This window comes from Anopheles funestus, chromosome X, assembly GCF_943734845.2.
Source record: "Anopheles funestus chromosome X, idAnoFuneDA-416_04, whole genome shotgun sequence".
NCBI classification, from domain to species: domain Eukaryota; kingdom Metazoa; phylum Arthropoda; class Insecta; order Diptera; family Culicidae; genus Anopheles; species Anopheles funestus.
Genome location: NC_064597.1, coordinates 18341335 through 18354875, shown reverse-complemented (window position 1 = coordinate 18354875; position 13541 = coordinate 18341335). Strand labels below are relative to the sequence as shown.

Below are 13541 nucleotides of genomic sequence, written 5' to 3'. Positions count from 1 at the left end.
TGATGTGATAGTGTCTTTTAATTTTTATATGAGTATGATAGATCGGAAAGTGTTTGCCTATGTTACTAATACTCAATCAATGAAAACTTGTTGTGTAAGTGGAGCTATGCCAAGCCAGATGAATAACTTGAATGAAGTGGAAAATGGATTTTGTGTTCGTCCTGAAATTTTGAACTTTAGAATTTCTCCGTTACATTGCTGGATGCGGTTTTTAGAGCGTCTGAAATACTGAAACAAACTAGTATGACCACACGGTCCAATGATCAGCAACATCAGGAACTAAGTTCAGATTCCGATGGACAGGACAGTGCAGGGCTTGGAGAAGAAGGCTGTATTACATACACTAAATATTAGTTTTGCATATGTTGTTGAAGGTTTAAAGAGGTTTTGGAAGTTTTGCAAATGATATCAATATCTTTAGCAATAGTTAGTCTTCATCCAATCACACGACTGAACTATAATACAAGCGAATATCTTTAGATATTGTTACAATACCTGTCTATAAGGACCAGGCACCTCCATTACCTCAGGTAGTGGGCGACGGTAGATAACAATATTTTTTCAAAGGTAACTGTGATCTCGATTTTGTTTTGCCTACCTATAAGATCCTAATACTAATAATAGAATGTCGATACCTTAAAATTTGATGTCTCCAACTTTAAATAAAGTTTAACGAAAATGTTGAGTCTGCAAATAACTTATAACACTGATTGGTTTTAAATTTAAAGAGTAAATCTGGTACAATTTAGATGCAAGTTGAGTAAAAAAAATATAATTTAATGTAAAAAGAAATAAAAAAGAATAAATGTAAATAGTTACGAAAAAGGGTGACCATGCGTTTTTACTCATGTAACGTCTATTATTAAAACAGATGTCGGACCCCGGATAGTCACTGAACAGCATCAACATTTATAAGCATCAGCTTTATAAATGTGAGCTTACGTGAACTATCCGTTGTTTGACGTGACTTTTGGTTTCGTGTGCTGAGCGGTTTGATAACCTGAGCGCACTTTCGATGCTTTCGGAACGCCATGGTCACCCTTTTCGATGCAGAGCAATGTTACAGTTAATTTTTGAAAAATTAACGCAGTGTAAAAAAAATAAAATAAGTTATTTATAATGAACAAAGTAGAAATAAAATAACGAATCATATGTAAAACAAAATAGCTACAATAAATATCAATATAATAACCAATTAGTGCTGTAAGTTATTTGTTTCTTAAATAAATAAATTGGCATTAGCGGTTAGTGTAGTATGTGGGGTTTTAGAGTAAAGTGTTGAAACTGTGTTAATAATTAATGCTATTCAATATGAAAAAAAAAATTAAAATGAACAGTGAGTAAGGTTGCAAAACTATTATTTGATTGTATGTGTGTGTTCGTACATCTTTGAGTTTTTAACGTATGAGCTGACACAGTACGACAACCATTTCTTCATTGACATGTAAGCGTGAGAGTGCAATTTGATATTGTTCGTTAAAAAAAAAATAAAAGCGGCCATATGTGCTCCAATTATTAAACCGTAAAAATATATTAATAAGCATATAAAAAAACACATAACAAAACTTCCAAGACACATCGGACCCCGGATAGTCACTCAACAGCATCAACATTTATAAGCGTTTGCTTTATAAATGTGAGCCCTCGTGAACTATCCGTTGTTTGACGTGACTTTTGGTTTCGTGTGGTAAGTGTGTTAACTTAATAATTAATTAATGGTTGTTTTGTGTGTATTATAAATTATCGTTTAAATACGGTTAGAATGTTTAAAGTTAAATAATAGTTTTGCAACCTTATGTATTAGAATGAGAGTGAAACAAAATCTAACCTAACTTTCTTAGCGCAATGCATAAAAGGTTACATAATACGCTTATTTTACACTTTGCGCTTGGCTACATCGCAATTGCAAAAATGTTTTGTGCAATGCTGTCGTGTAGAACTTTCTGTTTCGGTTGCATCAATCCGCTCCTTGGTGTTCACCCGCACAAAGAACATACGGTACTTGTGAGCACCAACGATATATTTGTTGCGACATCTTTGGCAATTGTTGTGATGATACTCCGATGCCGATCCCGGTGTCTCTAAAAGCAGAGTAGTGTATTAGTAAATGTGTAATAGTGTTGCGTACAATATGTGCATACGTACGTTAACAGTTACAGTCCCGTGATGTAGTTTCCAGAGGTCTGTCCCGATGTTGCTACTTGATGCTCTTGATTGACACCGCTGCTGCATGTTGTTTGTTCGCGTGCTCCCAAAGTGATGCGGCGACATGAAATAAATAAAAAAAGAAAAAATTAATAAGTGAATAACACCAATGGTAGGTATGGATAACGACGATACGTACATTATGTTTTACTGATTACGATGAATGTCAGTTGTCTTCGCCTCTGTTTTATGCTTGATGTGTGATGAATATCCACTTGCTCGTTGCAGCATCCGGGATAAGGTCTCGTTCAGCTTCTGAAAGCTATGGAAAATGGAATTGTAAATATGTTGCAAATTTTGAATAGAACGGAAAATTAAGCGTATGTTGTATGCATATTATTTGTGTGTGAAGAAATGTATAACTTACCTACTATTTGGGTCGTCATAAATTGGGCGAATCCATTCATCCTTGGGTTGAAGCTGGTTCGTCGACAAATAGTCAAATTATTACCTGTAGGTAGGAGAGGTTAGAGCTACTTGGTAATGCAATATTTTAAAACGGACTGGTTTTCGTTCCTTTTTTCTCTTACCAACATACGAACGCGTTCCAGCATCATCATTGAATGTAGTGAGGCATGAGGCACAGACATTTTTGATAACTGTAGTAGGATTAATAAAAAAAGTTAGTTATTTTGTTATTAAATTTTTTATTTTTTCTCTTTCTACTTACCTACATTGGAATGCATCCGAATTATCCGAAAGTCTCGATCGATGAACTTGGTCAAAGTTTATGTTTGTTTTCGGGCTGAAATAAAAAGGAAGGATATAAAGTTTTTTTTCTTAGATTTATATTTCTTCTTTTCACCTACCAACACGCGAATGCGTCTGAATCCGATGATTGAGGGCGCCCGAAAACTCGATGAGGGCGAACAAATTATTAACTGTAATCGATGAGGGAAAAAAGGTTCACAATTACTTCTTGCTTGTATTTGTTTCTTTCATTCTTTTTCCTTACCTCCATCCGAATGCGTTCCATCAACAATAAGCTCGCCCAATAAGGCACGAAGGACACATGGTATCTGTAATATGAATAAAAACAAAACAGATAGTAATGCAGTTTGTTTTTTCCCGTTCCCAAATGTTCTTACCTGAATCTCCGAACACGTTCAATCGTCAATGATTTCTCGATACACAATGTTTCGCGTTGAGACACCATCTTGATTGTCGTGTTCAGGATTTGCGATCGGCGCAGCTATATTTGCTCGTGTCGTGACGCGGGACACTGCCACGTACAGCTGGCCGTGTGCAAACACATCCTTTGGCAGATAGAGGCCCAGATGGTTCAGTGATTGTCCTTGTGCTTTATTGATGGTCATGGCAAAGCACACCTGCACCTGTGGGAACTGTTTGCGGTGGATTTGGAACGGTTGGCCCTTGTCGTTGCTGTCACAGTAGATGCGTAGCAGCAGCACGTCTGTTCCTCACCGCTTGCCCGTCAATATCTTGGCGTGCAAGCAATGCGTCTTCATGTCCACAATCTGAAGACGCGTTCCGTTGCAAAGTCCCATGTCGGAGTTGAGATTTCGCAACAACAGCACCGGTGTCGATCGCTTCTGCCGTAAGCGATGCAGTGGTATGCCGCTATTGTTGAGGTATTCGGATGGAATCTGTAAGTGTTCATGCTCCTCCGGGTGTAGCAATGTGTCCACGGAACGATACTACCTTGCCTGCCCGGGTAACTGATCTATCACAATGTTGTTAATGGCAGCAACGTCAACATTAAAAGGAGACAGGATCGCACGATCGGAAAAGAATCGATCTGGATCCTGACAGTTCCGTTGCATGTCTGGGTAGATGCGGGCAATCAGCTTATTGATGTCCTGAGCCGAGTTCGCCGTACGGGGTACAACCATATCGTGCGGTATTTTTGCCAACGATGGGTCCGCTCCTGCAAACGTATCGTGTCGCCCTTCTCCGATACGCAGCAAAAAATTGGCAAATTCCTGCAGCTCGCTGGCTCGAGTCGCGTTAGGAGCCGTGCGTACCAGCATGTTAACGCACAGCAGTAGCGTCGTACAGAGGGACCATAGTGTGCACTCGTTTGATGCACTCGTTGATTATTTGTGCATCATTACCCTTTGGTACGATGGGCAAAATTTGACGGAAGTCACCGGACAGCAGTACCACCTTGCCGCCAAATGGTCGCTGCACGCCCGTTATGTCCCGAATCGTTATGATCGACTGCTTCCAACGCTTATTGGCTGCTCATGGATGCTTCGTCCCACACGATTAGCGTTGCCTGGCGGATGAGTTCAGCGCGCTTCGACTGTACTGGGATGTTGCAAGTGGAGTGTCGGTTTAAGTCGAGCGGAAGCTTAAACGTTGAGTGGACCGTTCTTCCTCCACTAAACAACAGCGCTGCTATTCCACTCGCCGTAGTGGCAAGCGCAATGTTTGATTGGCGTCGCGTGTATGCGAGGACTTTTTCCAGCACGAAAGATTTGCCCGTACCGCCAGGACCGTCCAGGAAGAAAAAGCGATTGTCTTCAGCATTATAGATTCCGGTTGAGTTGGTGTTCACATCCGTATCCGTTGTAGTGCTCGTCGATATCCGAACTCGATCAATGGCCGCCGTAATTTTGTCGTACACTGTACGCTGCTCGTCGTTGAGTAGGTGTAGGGTGGCCAAAGTTTCGTCGAGATCGTTCACTGCGTAAGCCCGTTCGGTCGTGATGAACTCGTTCACCTCATTCGCATCGTTCCTGAGGTGCCCTCCAACGTGTTCATAATCCTGCAGCTGTGGCATATCGGGAAAGGTGGTTAAATCCTTTGCCGGAATGGTACGTCGCAAAAACCGATCGATTTCGCGCAGCGCACGAAAACGTTCGACGTCAATCAGCAGCGTATTCAGGTCGGACTGTTGTGATGTATACCGGTCGCGATCGTGGAAGCGAAAGTCTTCACACAATAGCTCTGCGTACATATCCCACAGCTTGCGCGGTTCTTGCGGCATCCCAAGTGAGAGAATAAGCGCAAAGAAATGGCGAAATTGGGAGGGCATTTGGAATGTGGCCGCTTCCTGTAGAGCCCGTTCCCAGTCGGAATCATCTAGCAACAGTCCTTCTCTGATGACAGCTTGCTGGAACGTTGCATACACTGTGCCGTCAACAGTGCGCAAATTCTCGAACGGTGTTGGTCCTTTGCGGTAGCACAGTAGCAATCGCAAACAGTAGCGCTCGAAGAGCTGCATACCGCAGGACACCATGCATCCAACTACCGTTTTGTGCGAGGTACGGGTGCGACGTATCCACTGCTTGGTGCCAAGTTCGTGCCACGGTTGTCACTGACGCGCTGTCGGTTCACCGTACCGATAGTACATGGGTACGTCGTGATAAAGGAGCGTTTTGGCGAAATCGTCGTTAGCCGCAAGCAAGAAAAATTGAGTCAGCATTGTACATTTTCCCCGGTTTAACGCGCACGAAAGGTTCTCGTTCGCTCGGTAAAACACGTACTGCTGGTTCTCCAGGTGGATGGGCAGCGTCACGACGGTGTGCGTTTTCGCCTGCAGCTCGAAACGCATGATACGCCAGCAGCTGTCTGTCGGTGATAGGTAGCGTGCGTCGATGATCTGCTGTATCTAATCATTGCCACCAGTGAGAGATACGCTCAGCCGATCCTATCTCTCTGAACCTTGTACACGTACTTGTACAGATTTAAGGGAATCATATCAGGTATGATTCCATATTAGGTATGATTCCATTAGAATAATCTGTATCTGTAACGCGTAGTGAAAGGTAAACCGGCATCTTAACAAGGCGTCATCATTTCTGATTATCATTTGCTTGTATCAGTGTTAAGTCCTATCCGCCTTTCATTTGCTACGAAGGAGGAGAATATAATTTGGCTTAATTAACTACCTCAAAGTGTACGTTTTTACCGGCCAATTGAAGTACAATTTGTCAAAGAAACAAAAGAAGTGTTAGAGGGTGCAAAAGAAATTAATGATCAAATTTTGACCACATTGGCTCTAAAAATAATCTTAAGTGGCACAGATGATGTGATAGTGTCTTTTAATTTTTATATGAGTATGATAGATGGGAAAGTGTTTGCCTATGTTACTAATACTCAATCAATGAAAACTTGTTGTGTAAGTGGAGCTATGCCAAGCCAGATGAATAACTTGAATGAAGTGGAAAATGGATGTTGTGTTCACCCTGAAATTTTGAACTTTAGAATTTCTCCGTTACATTGCTGGATGCGGTTTTTAGAGCGTCTGAAATACTGAAACAAATTTAGCAAGCACTAGTATGACCACACGGTCCAATGATCAGCAACATCAGGAACTAAGTTCTGATTCCGATGGACAGGACAGTGCAGGGCTTGGAGGAGAAGGCTGTATTACATACGCTAAATATTAGTTTTGCACATGTTGTTGAAGGTTTAAAGAGGTTTTGGAAGTTTTGCAAATGATATCAATATCTTTAGCAATAGTTAGTCTTCATCCAACTACTGAACACGACTGAACTATAATACAAGCGAATATCTTTAGATATTGTTACAATACTTGTCTATAAGGACCAGGCACCTCCATTACCTCAGGTAGTGGGCGACGGTAGATACCAATATTTTTTCAAAGGTAACTGTGATCTCGATTTTGTTTTGCCTACCTATAAGATCCTAATACTAATAATAGAATGTCGATACCTTAAAATTTGATGTCTCCAACTTTAAATAAAGTTTAACGAAAATGTTGAGTCTACAAATAACTTATAACACTGATTGGTTTTAAATTTAAAGAGTAAATCTGGTACAATTTAGATGCAAGTTGGGTAAAAAAAAATATAATTTAATGTAAAAAGAAATAAATAAGAATAAATGTAAATAGTTACGAAAAAGGGTGACCATGCGTTTTTACTCATGTAACGTCTATTATTAAAACAGATGCATCACGCAACTTCCAAGACACGTCGACCCCGGATAGTCACTGAACAGCATCAACATTTATAAGGGTTTGCATTATAAATGTGAGCCCTCGTGAACTATCCGTTGTCCGACGTGACTCTTGGTTTCGTGTGCTGAGCGGTTTGATAAAAAAAGCGCACTTTCGATGCTTTCGGAACGCCATGGTCACCCTTTTCGATGCAGAGCAATGTTGCAGTTAATTTTTGAAAAATTAACGCAGTGTAAAAAAAATAAAATAAGTTATTTATAATGAACAAAGTAGAAATAAAATAACGAATCATATGTAAAACAAAATAGCTACAATAAATATCAATATAATAACCAATTAGTGCTGTAAGTTATTTGTTTCTTAAATAAATAAATTGGCATTAGCGGTTAGTGTAGTATGTGGGGTTTTAGAGTAAAGTGTTGAAACTGTGTTAATAATTAATGCTATTCAACATGAAAAAAAATTAAAATGAACAGTGAGTAAGGTTGCAAAACTATTATTTAATTATTAAAGATACAAAATTGATTGTTTGTGTGTGTTCGTACATCATTGAGTTTTTAACGTATGAGCTGACACAGTACGACAACCATTTCTTCATTGACATGTAAGCGTGAGAGCGCAATTTGATGTTGTTCGTTAAAAAAAAAATAAAAGCGGCCATATGTGCTCCAATTATTAAATCGTAAAAATATAATAATAAGCATATAAAAAAACACATCACAAAACTTCCAAGATACGTCGGACCCCGGATAGTCACTCAACAGCATCAACATTTATAAGCGTTTGCTTTATAAATGTGAGCTCTCGTGAACTATCCGTTGTCCGACGTGACTTTTGGTTTCGTGTGGTAAGTGTGTTAACTTAATAATTAATTAATGGTTGTTTTGTGTGTATTATAAATTATCGTTTAAATACGGTTAGAATCTTTAAAGTTAAATAATAGTTTTGCAACCTTATGTATTAGAATGAGAGTGAAACAAAATCTAACCTAACTTTCTTAGCGCAATGCATAAAAGGTTACATAATACGCTTATTTTACACTTTGCGCTTGGCTACATCGCAATTGCAAAAATGTTTTGTGCAATGCTGTCGTGTAGAACTTTCTGTTTCGGTTGCATCAATCCGCTCCTTGGTGTTCACCCGCACAAAGAAGATACGGTACTTGTGAGCACCAACGATATATTTGTTGCGACATCTTTGGCAATTGTTGTGATGATACTCCGATACCGATCCCGGTGTCTCTAAAAGCAGAGTAGTGTATTAGTAAATGTGTAATAGTGTTGCGTACAATATGTGCATACGTACGTTAACAGTCACAGTCCCGTGATGTAGTTTCCAGAGGTCTGTCCCGATGCTGCTACTTGATGCTCTTGATTGACACCGCTGCTGCATGTTGTTTGTTCGCGTGCTCCCAAAGTGATGCGGCGACATGAAATAAATAAAAAAAAAGAAAAAATTAATAAGTGAATAACACCAATGGTAGGTATGGATAACGACGATACGTACATTATGTTTTACTGGTTACGATGAATGTCAGTTGTCTTCGCCTCTGTTTTATGCTTGATGTGTGATGAATATCCACTTGCTCGTTGCAGCATCCGCGATAAGGTCCCGTTCAGCTTCTGAAAGCTATGGAAAATGGAATTGTAAATATGTTGCAAATTTTGAATAGAACGGTGAAATGATTAAAAAGGAAAAAATATGATACCTGATAAAAGAAAACACTCCAACATGTGGTGATAGCTGAATCAGAGTAGAAAGTTGAATTAGTTGTCCTGGAAAGAGCAAATTGTGTAAGCAAAAAAAATTAGGCGTATGTTGTATGCATATTATTTGTGTGTGAAGAAATGTATAACTTACCTATTATTTGGGTCGTCATAAATTGGGCGAATCCATTCATCCTTGGGTTGAAGCTGGTTCGTCGACAAATAGTCAAATTATTACCTGTAGGTAGGAGAGGTTAGAGCTACTTGGTAATGAAATATTTTAAAACGGACTAGTTTTCGTTCCTTTTTTCACTTACCAACATACGAACGCGTTCCAGCATCATCATTGAATGTAGTGAGGCATGAGGCACAGACATTTTTGATAACTGTAGTAGGATTAATAAAAAAAGTTAGTTATTTTGTTATTAAATTTCTTATTTTTTCTCTTTCTACTTACCTACATTGGAATGCGTCCGAATTATCCGAAAGTCTCGATCGATGAACTTGGTCAAAGTTTATGTTTGTTTTCGGGCTGAAATAAAAAGGAAGGATATAAAGTTTTTTTTTCTTAGATTTGTATTTCTTCTTTTCACCTGCCAACACGCGAATGCGTCTGAATCCGATGATTGAGGGCGTCCGAAAACTCGATGAGGGCGAACAAATTATTAACTGTAATCGATGAGGAAAAAAGGTTCACAATTACTTCTTGCTTGTATTTGATACTTTCATTCTTTTTCCTTACCTCCATCCGAATGCGTTCAACCATCAACAATAAGCTCGACCAATAAGGCACGAAGGACACATGGTATCTGTAATATGAATAAAAACAAAACAGATAGTAATGCAGTTTGTTTTTTCTTCGTTCCCAAATGTTCTTACCTGAATCCCCGAACACGTTCAATCGTCAATGATTTCTCGATACACAATGTTTCGCGTTGAGACACCATCTTGATTGTCGTGTTCAGGATTTGCGATCGGCGCAGCTATATTTGCTCGTGTCGTGACGCGGGACACTGCCACGTACAGCTGGCCGTGTGCAAACACATCCTTTGGCAGATAGAGGCCCAGATGGTTCAGTGGTTGTCCTTGTGCTTTATTAATGGTCATGGCAAAGCACACCTGCACCTGTGGGAACTGTTTGCGGTGGATTTGGAACGGTTGGCCCTTGTCGTTGCTGTCACAGTAGATGCGTAGCAGCAGCACGTCCGTTCCTCACCGCTTTCCCGTCAATATCTTGGCGTGCAAGCAATGCGTCTTCATGTCCACAATCTGAAGACGCGTTCCGTTGCAAAGTCCCATGTCGGAATTGAGGTTTCGCAACAACAGCACCGGTGTCGATCGCTTCAGCCGTAAGCGATGCAGTGGTATGCCGCTATTGTTGAGGTATTCGGATGGAATCCGTAAGTGTTCATGCTCCTCCGGGTTTACCAACGTGTCTACGGAACGATACTACCTTGCCTGCCCGGGTAACTGATCCATCACAATGTTGTTAATGGCAGCAACGTCAACATTAAATGGAGACAGGATCGCACGATCGGAAAAGAATCGATCTGGATCCTGACAGTTCCGTTGCATGTCTGGGTAGATGCGGGCAATCAGCTTATTGATGTCCTGAGCCGAGTTCGCCGTACGGGGTACAGCCATATCGTGCGGTATTTTTGCCAACGATGGGTCCGCTCCTGCAAACGTATCGTGTCGCCCTTCTCCGATACGCAGCAAAAAATTGGCAAATTCCTGCAGCTCGCTGGCTCGAGTCGCGTTAGGAGCCGTGCGTACCAGCATGTTAACGCACAGCCGTAGCGTCGTGCAGAGGGACCATAGTGTGCTCCGTTTGATGCACTCGTTGATTATTTGTGCATCATTACCCTTTGGTACGATGGGCAAAATTTGACGGAAGTCACCGGACAGCAGTACCACCTTGCCGCCAAATGGTCGCTGCACGCCCGTTATGTCCCGAATGGTACGATCGACTGCTTCCAACGCTTATTGGCTGCTCATGGATGCTTCGTCCCACACGATTAGCGTTGCCTGGCGGATGAGTTCAGCGCGCTTCGACTGTACTGGGATGTTGCAAGTGGAGTGTCGGTTTAAGTCGAGCGGAAGCTTAAACGTTGAGTGGATCGTTCTTCCTCCACTAAGGAACAGCGCTGCTATTCCACTCGCCGTAGTGGCAAGCGCAATGTTTGATTGGCGTCGCGTGTATGCGAAGACTTTTTCCAGCACGAAAGATTTGCCCGTACCGCCAGGACCGTCCAGGAAGAAAAAGCGATTGTCTTCAGCATTATAGATTCCGGTTGAGTTGGTGTTCACATCCGTATCCGTTGTAGTGCTCGTCGATATCCGAACTCGATCAATGGCCGCCGTAATTTTGTCGTACACTGTACGCTGCTCGTCGTTGAGTAGGTGTAGGGTGGCCAAAGTTTCGTCGAGATCGTTCACTGCGTAAGCCCGTTCGGTCGTGATGAACTCGTTCACCTCATTCGCATCGTTCCTGATGTGCTCTCCAACGTGTTCATAATCCTGCAGCTATGGCATATCGGGAAAGGTGGTTAAATCCTTTGAGCAAGGTGGTGAGAGAATAAGCGCAAAGAAATGGCGAAATTGGGAGGGCATTTGGAATGTGGCCGCTTCCTGTAGAGCCCGTTCCCACTCGGAATCATCTAGCAACAGTCCTTCTCTGATGACAGCTTGCTGGAACGTTGCATACACTGTGCCGTCAACAGTGCGCAAATTCTCGAACGGTGTTGGTCCTTTGCGGTAGCACAGTAGCAATCGCAAACAGTAGCGCTCGAAGAGCTGCATACCGCAGGACACCATGCATCCAACTACCGTTTTGTGCGAGGTACGGGTGCGACGTATCCACTGCTTGGTGCCAAGTTCGTGCCACGGTTGTCGCTGACGCGCTGTCGGTTCACCGTACCGATAGTACATGGGTACGTCGTGATAAAGGAGCGTTTTGGCGAAATCGTCGTTAGCCGCAAGCAAGAAAAATTGAGTCAGCATTGTACATTTTCCCCGGTTTAACGCGCACGAAAGGTTCTCGTTCGCTCGGTAAAACACGTACTGCTGGTTCTCCAGGTGGATGGGCAGCGTCACGACGGTGTGCGTTTTCGCCTGCAGCTCGAAACGCATGATACGCCAGCAGCTGTCTGTCGGTGATAGGTAGCGTGCGTCGATGATCTGCTGTATCTAATCATTGCCACCAGTGAGAGATACGCTCAGCCGATCCTATCTCTCTGAACCTTGTACACGTACTTGTACAGATTTAAGGGAATCATATCAGGTATGATTCCATATTAGGTATGATTCCATTAGAATAATCTGTATCTGTAACGCGTAGTGAAAGGTAAACCGGCATCTTAACAAGGCGTCATCATTTCTGATTATCATTTACTTGTATCAGTGTTAAGTCCTATCCGCCTTTCATTTGCTACGAAGGAGGAGAATATAATTTGGCTTAATTAACTACCTCAAAGTGTACGTTTTTACCGGCCAATTGAAGTACAATTTGTCAAAGAAACAAAAGAAGTGTTAGAGGGTGCAAAAGAAATTAATGATCAAATTTTGACCACATTGGCTCTAAAAATAATCTTAAGTGGCACAGATGATGTGATAGTGTCTTTTAATTTTTATATGAGTATGATAGATGGGAAAGTGTTTGCCTATGTTACTAATACTCAATCAATGAAAACTTGTTGTGTAAGTGGAGCTATGCCAAGCCAGATGAATAACTTGAATGAAGTGGAAAATGGATGTTGTGTTCATCCTGAAATTTTGAACTTTAGAATTTCTCCGTTACATTGCTGGATGCGGTTTTTAGAGCGTCTGAAATACTGAAACAAATTTAGCAAGCACTAGTATGACCACACGGTCCAATGATCAGCAACATCAGGAACTAAGTTCTGATTCCGATGGACAGGACAGTGCAGGGCTTGGAGAAGAAGGCTGTATTACATACGCTAAATATTAGTTTTGCACATGTTGTTGAAGGTTTAAAGAGGTTTTGGAAGTTTTGCAAATGATATCAATATCTTTAGCAATAGTTAGTCTTCATCCAACTACTGAACACGACTGAACTATAATACAAGCGAATATCTTTAGATATTGTTACAATACTTGTCTATAAGGACCAGGCACCTCCATTACCTCAGGTAGTGGGCGACGGTAGATACCAATATTTTTTCAAAGGTAACTGTGATCTCGATTTTGTTTTGCCTACCTATAAGATCCTAATACTAATAATAGAATGTCGATACCTTAAAATTTGATGTCTCCAACTTTAAATAAAGTTTAACGAAAATGTTGAGTCTACAAATAACTTATAACACTGATTGGTTTTAAATTTAAAGAGTAAATCTGGTACAATTTAGATGCAAGTTGGGTAAAAAAAAATATAATTTAATGTAAAAAGAAATAAATAAGAATAAATGTAAATAGTTACGAAAAAGGGTGACCATGCGTTTTTACTCATGTAACGTCTATTATTAAAACAGATGCATCACGCAACTTCCAAGACACGTCGACCCCGGATAGTCACTGAACAGCATCAACATTTATAAGGGTTTGCATTATAAATGTGAGCCCTCGTGAACTATCCGTTGTCCGACGTGACTCTTGGTTTCGTGTGCTGAGCGGTTTGATAAAAAAAGCGCACTTTCGATGCTTTCGGAACGCCATGGTCACCCTTTTCGATGCAGAGCAATGTTGCAGTTAATTTTTGAAAAATTAACGCAGTGTAA

The 13541-nt window shown here is 41.1% G+C and overlaps 1 protein-coding gene across 11 annotated transcripts in view; it reads right to left on the bottom strand.

Annotated features, from left to right (window-relative positions):
* Positions 1-13541, bottom strand: part of LOC125770566 (uncharacterized) — a 91164-nt gene that overhangs the window by 54638 nt on the left and 22985 nt on the right. For 4 of the 11 annotated variants that reach the window (XR_007419224.1, XR_007419223.1, XR_007419221.1 and 1 more), the window contains exon 2: positions 3011-3160. The exons of 4 other annotated variants lie outside the window; for them this stretch is intronic. The gene's annotated coding sequence lies outside the window, so the exon portion shown is untranslated. Of the gene's footprint in view, positions 1-2875; positions 3161-9544; positions 10209-13541 lie in introns of those variants that run through there. 3 more of the 11 variants (XM_049440317.1, XM_049440299.1, XR_007419227.1) reach the window with 2 other exon arrangements.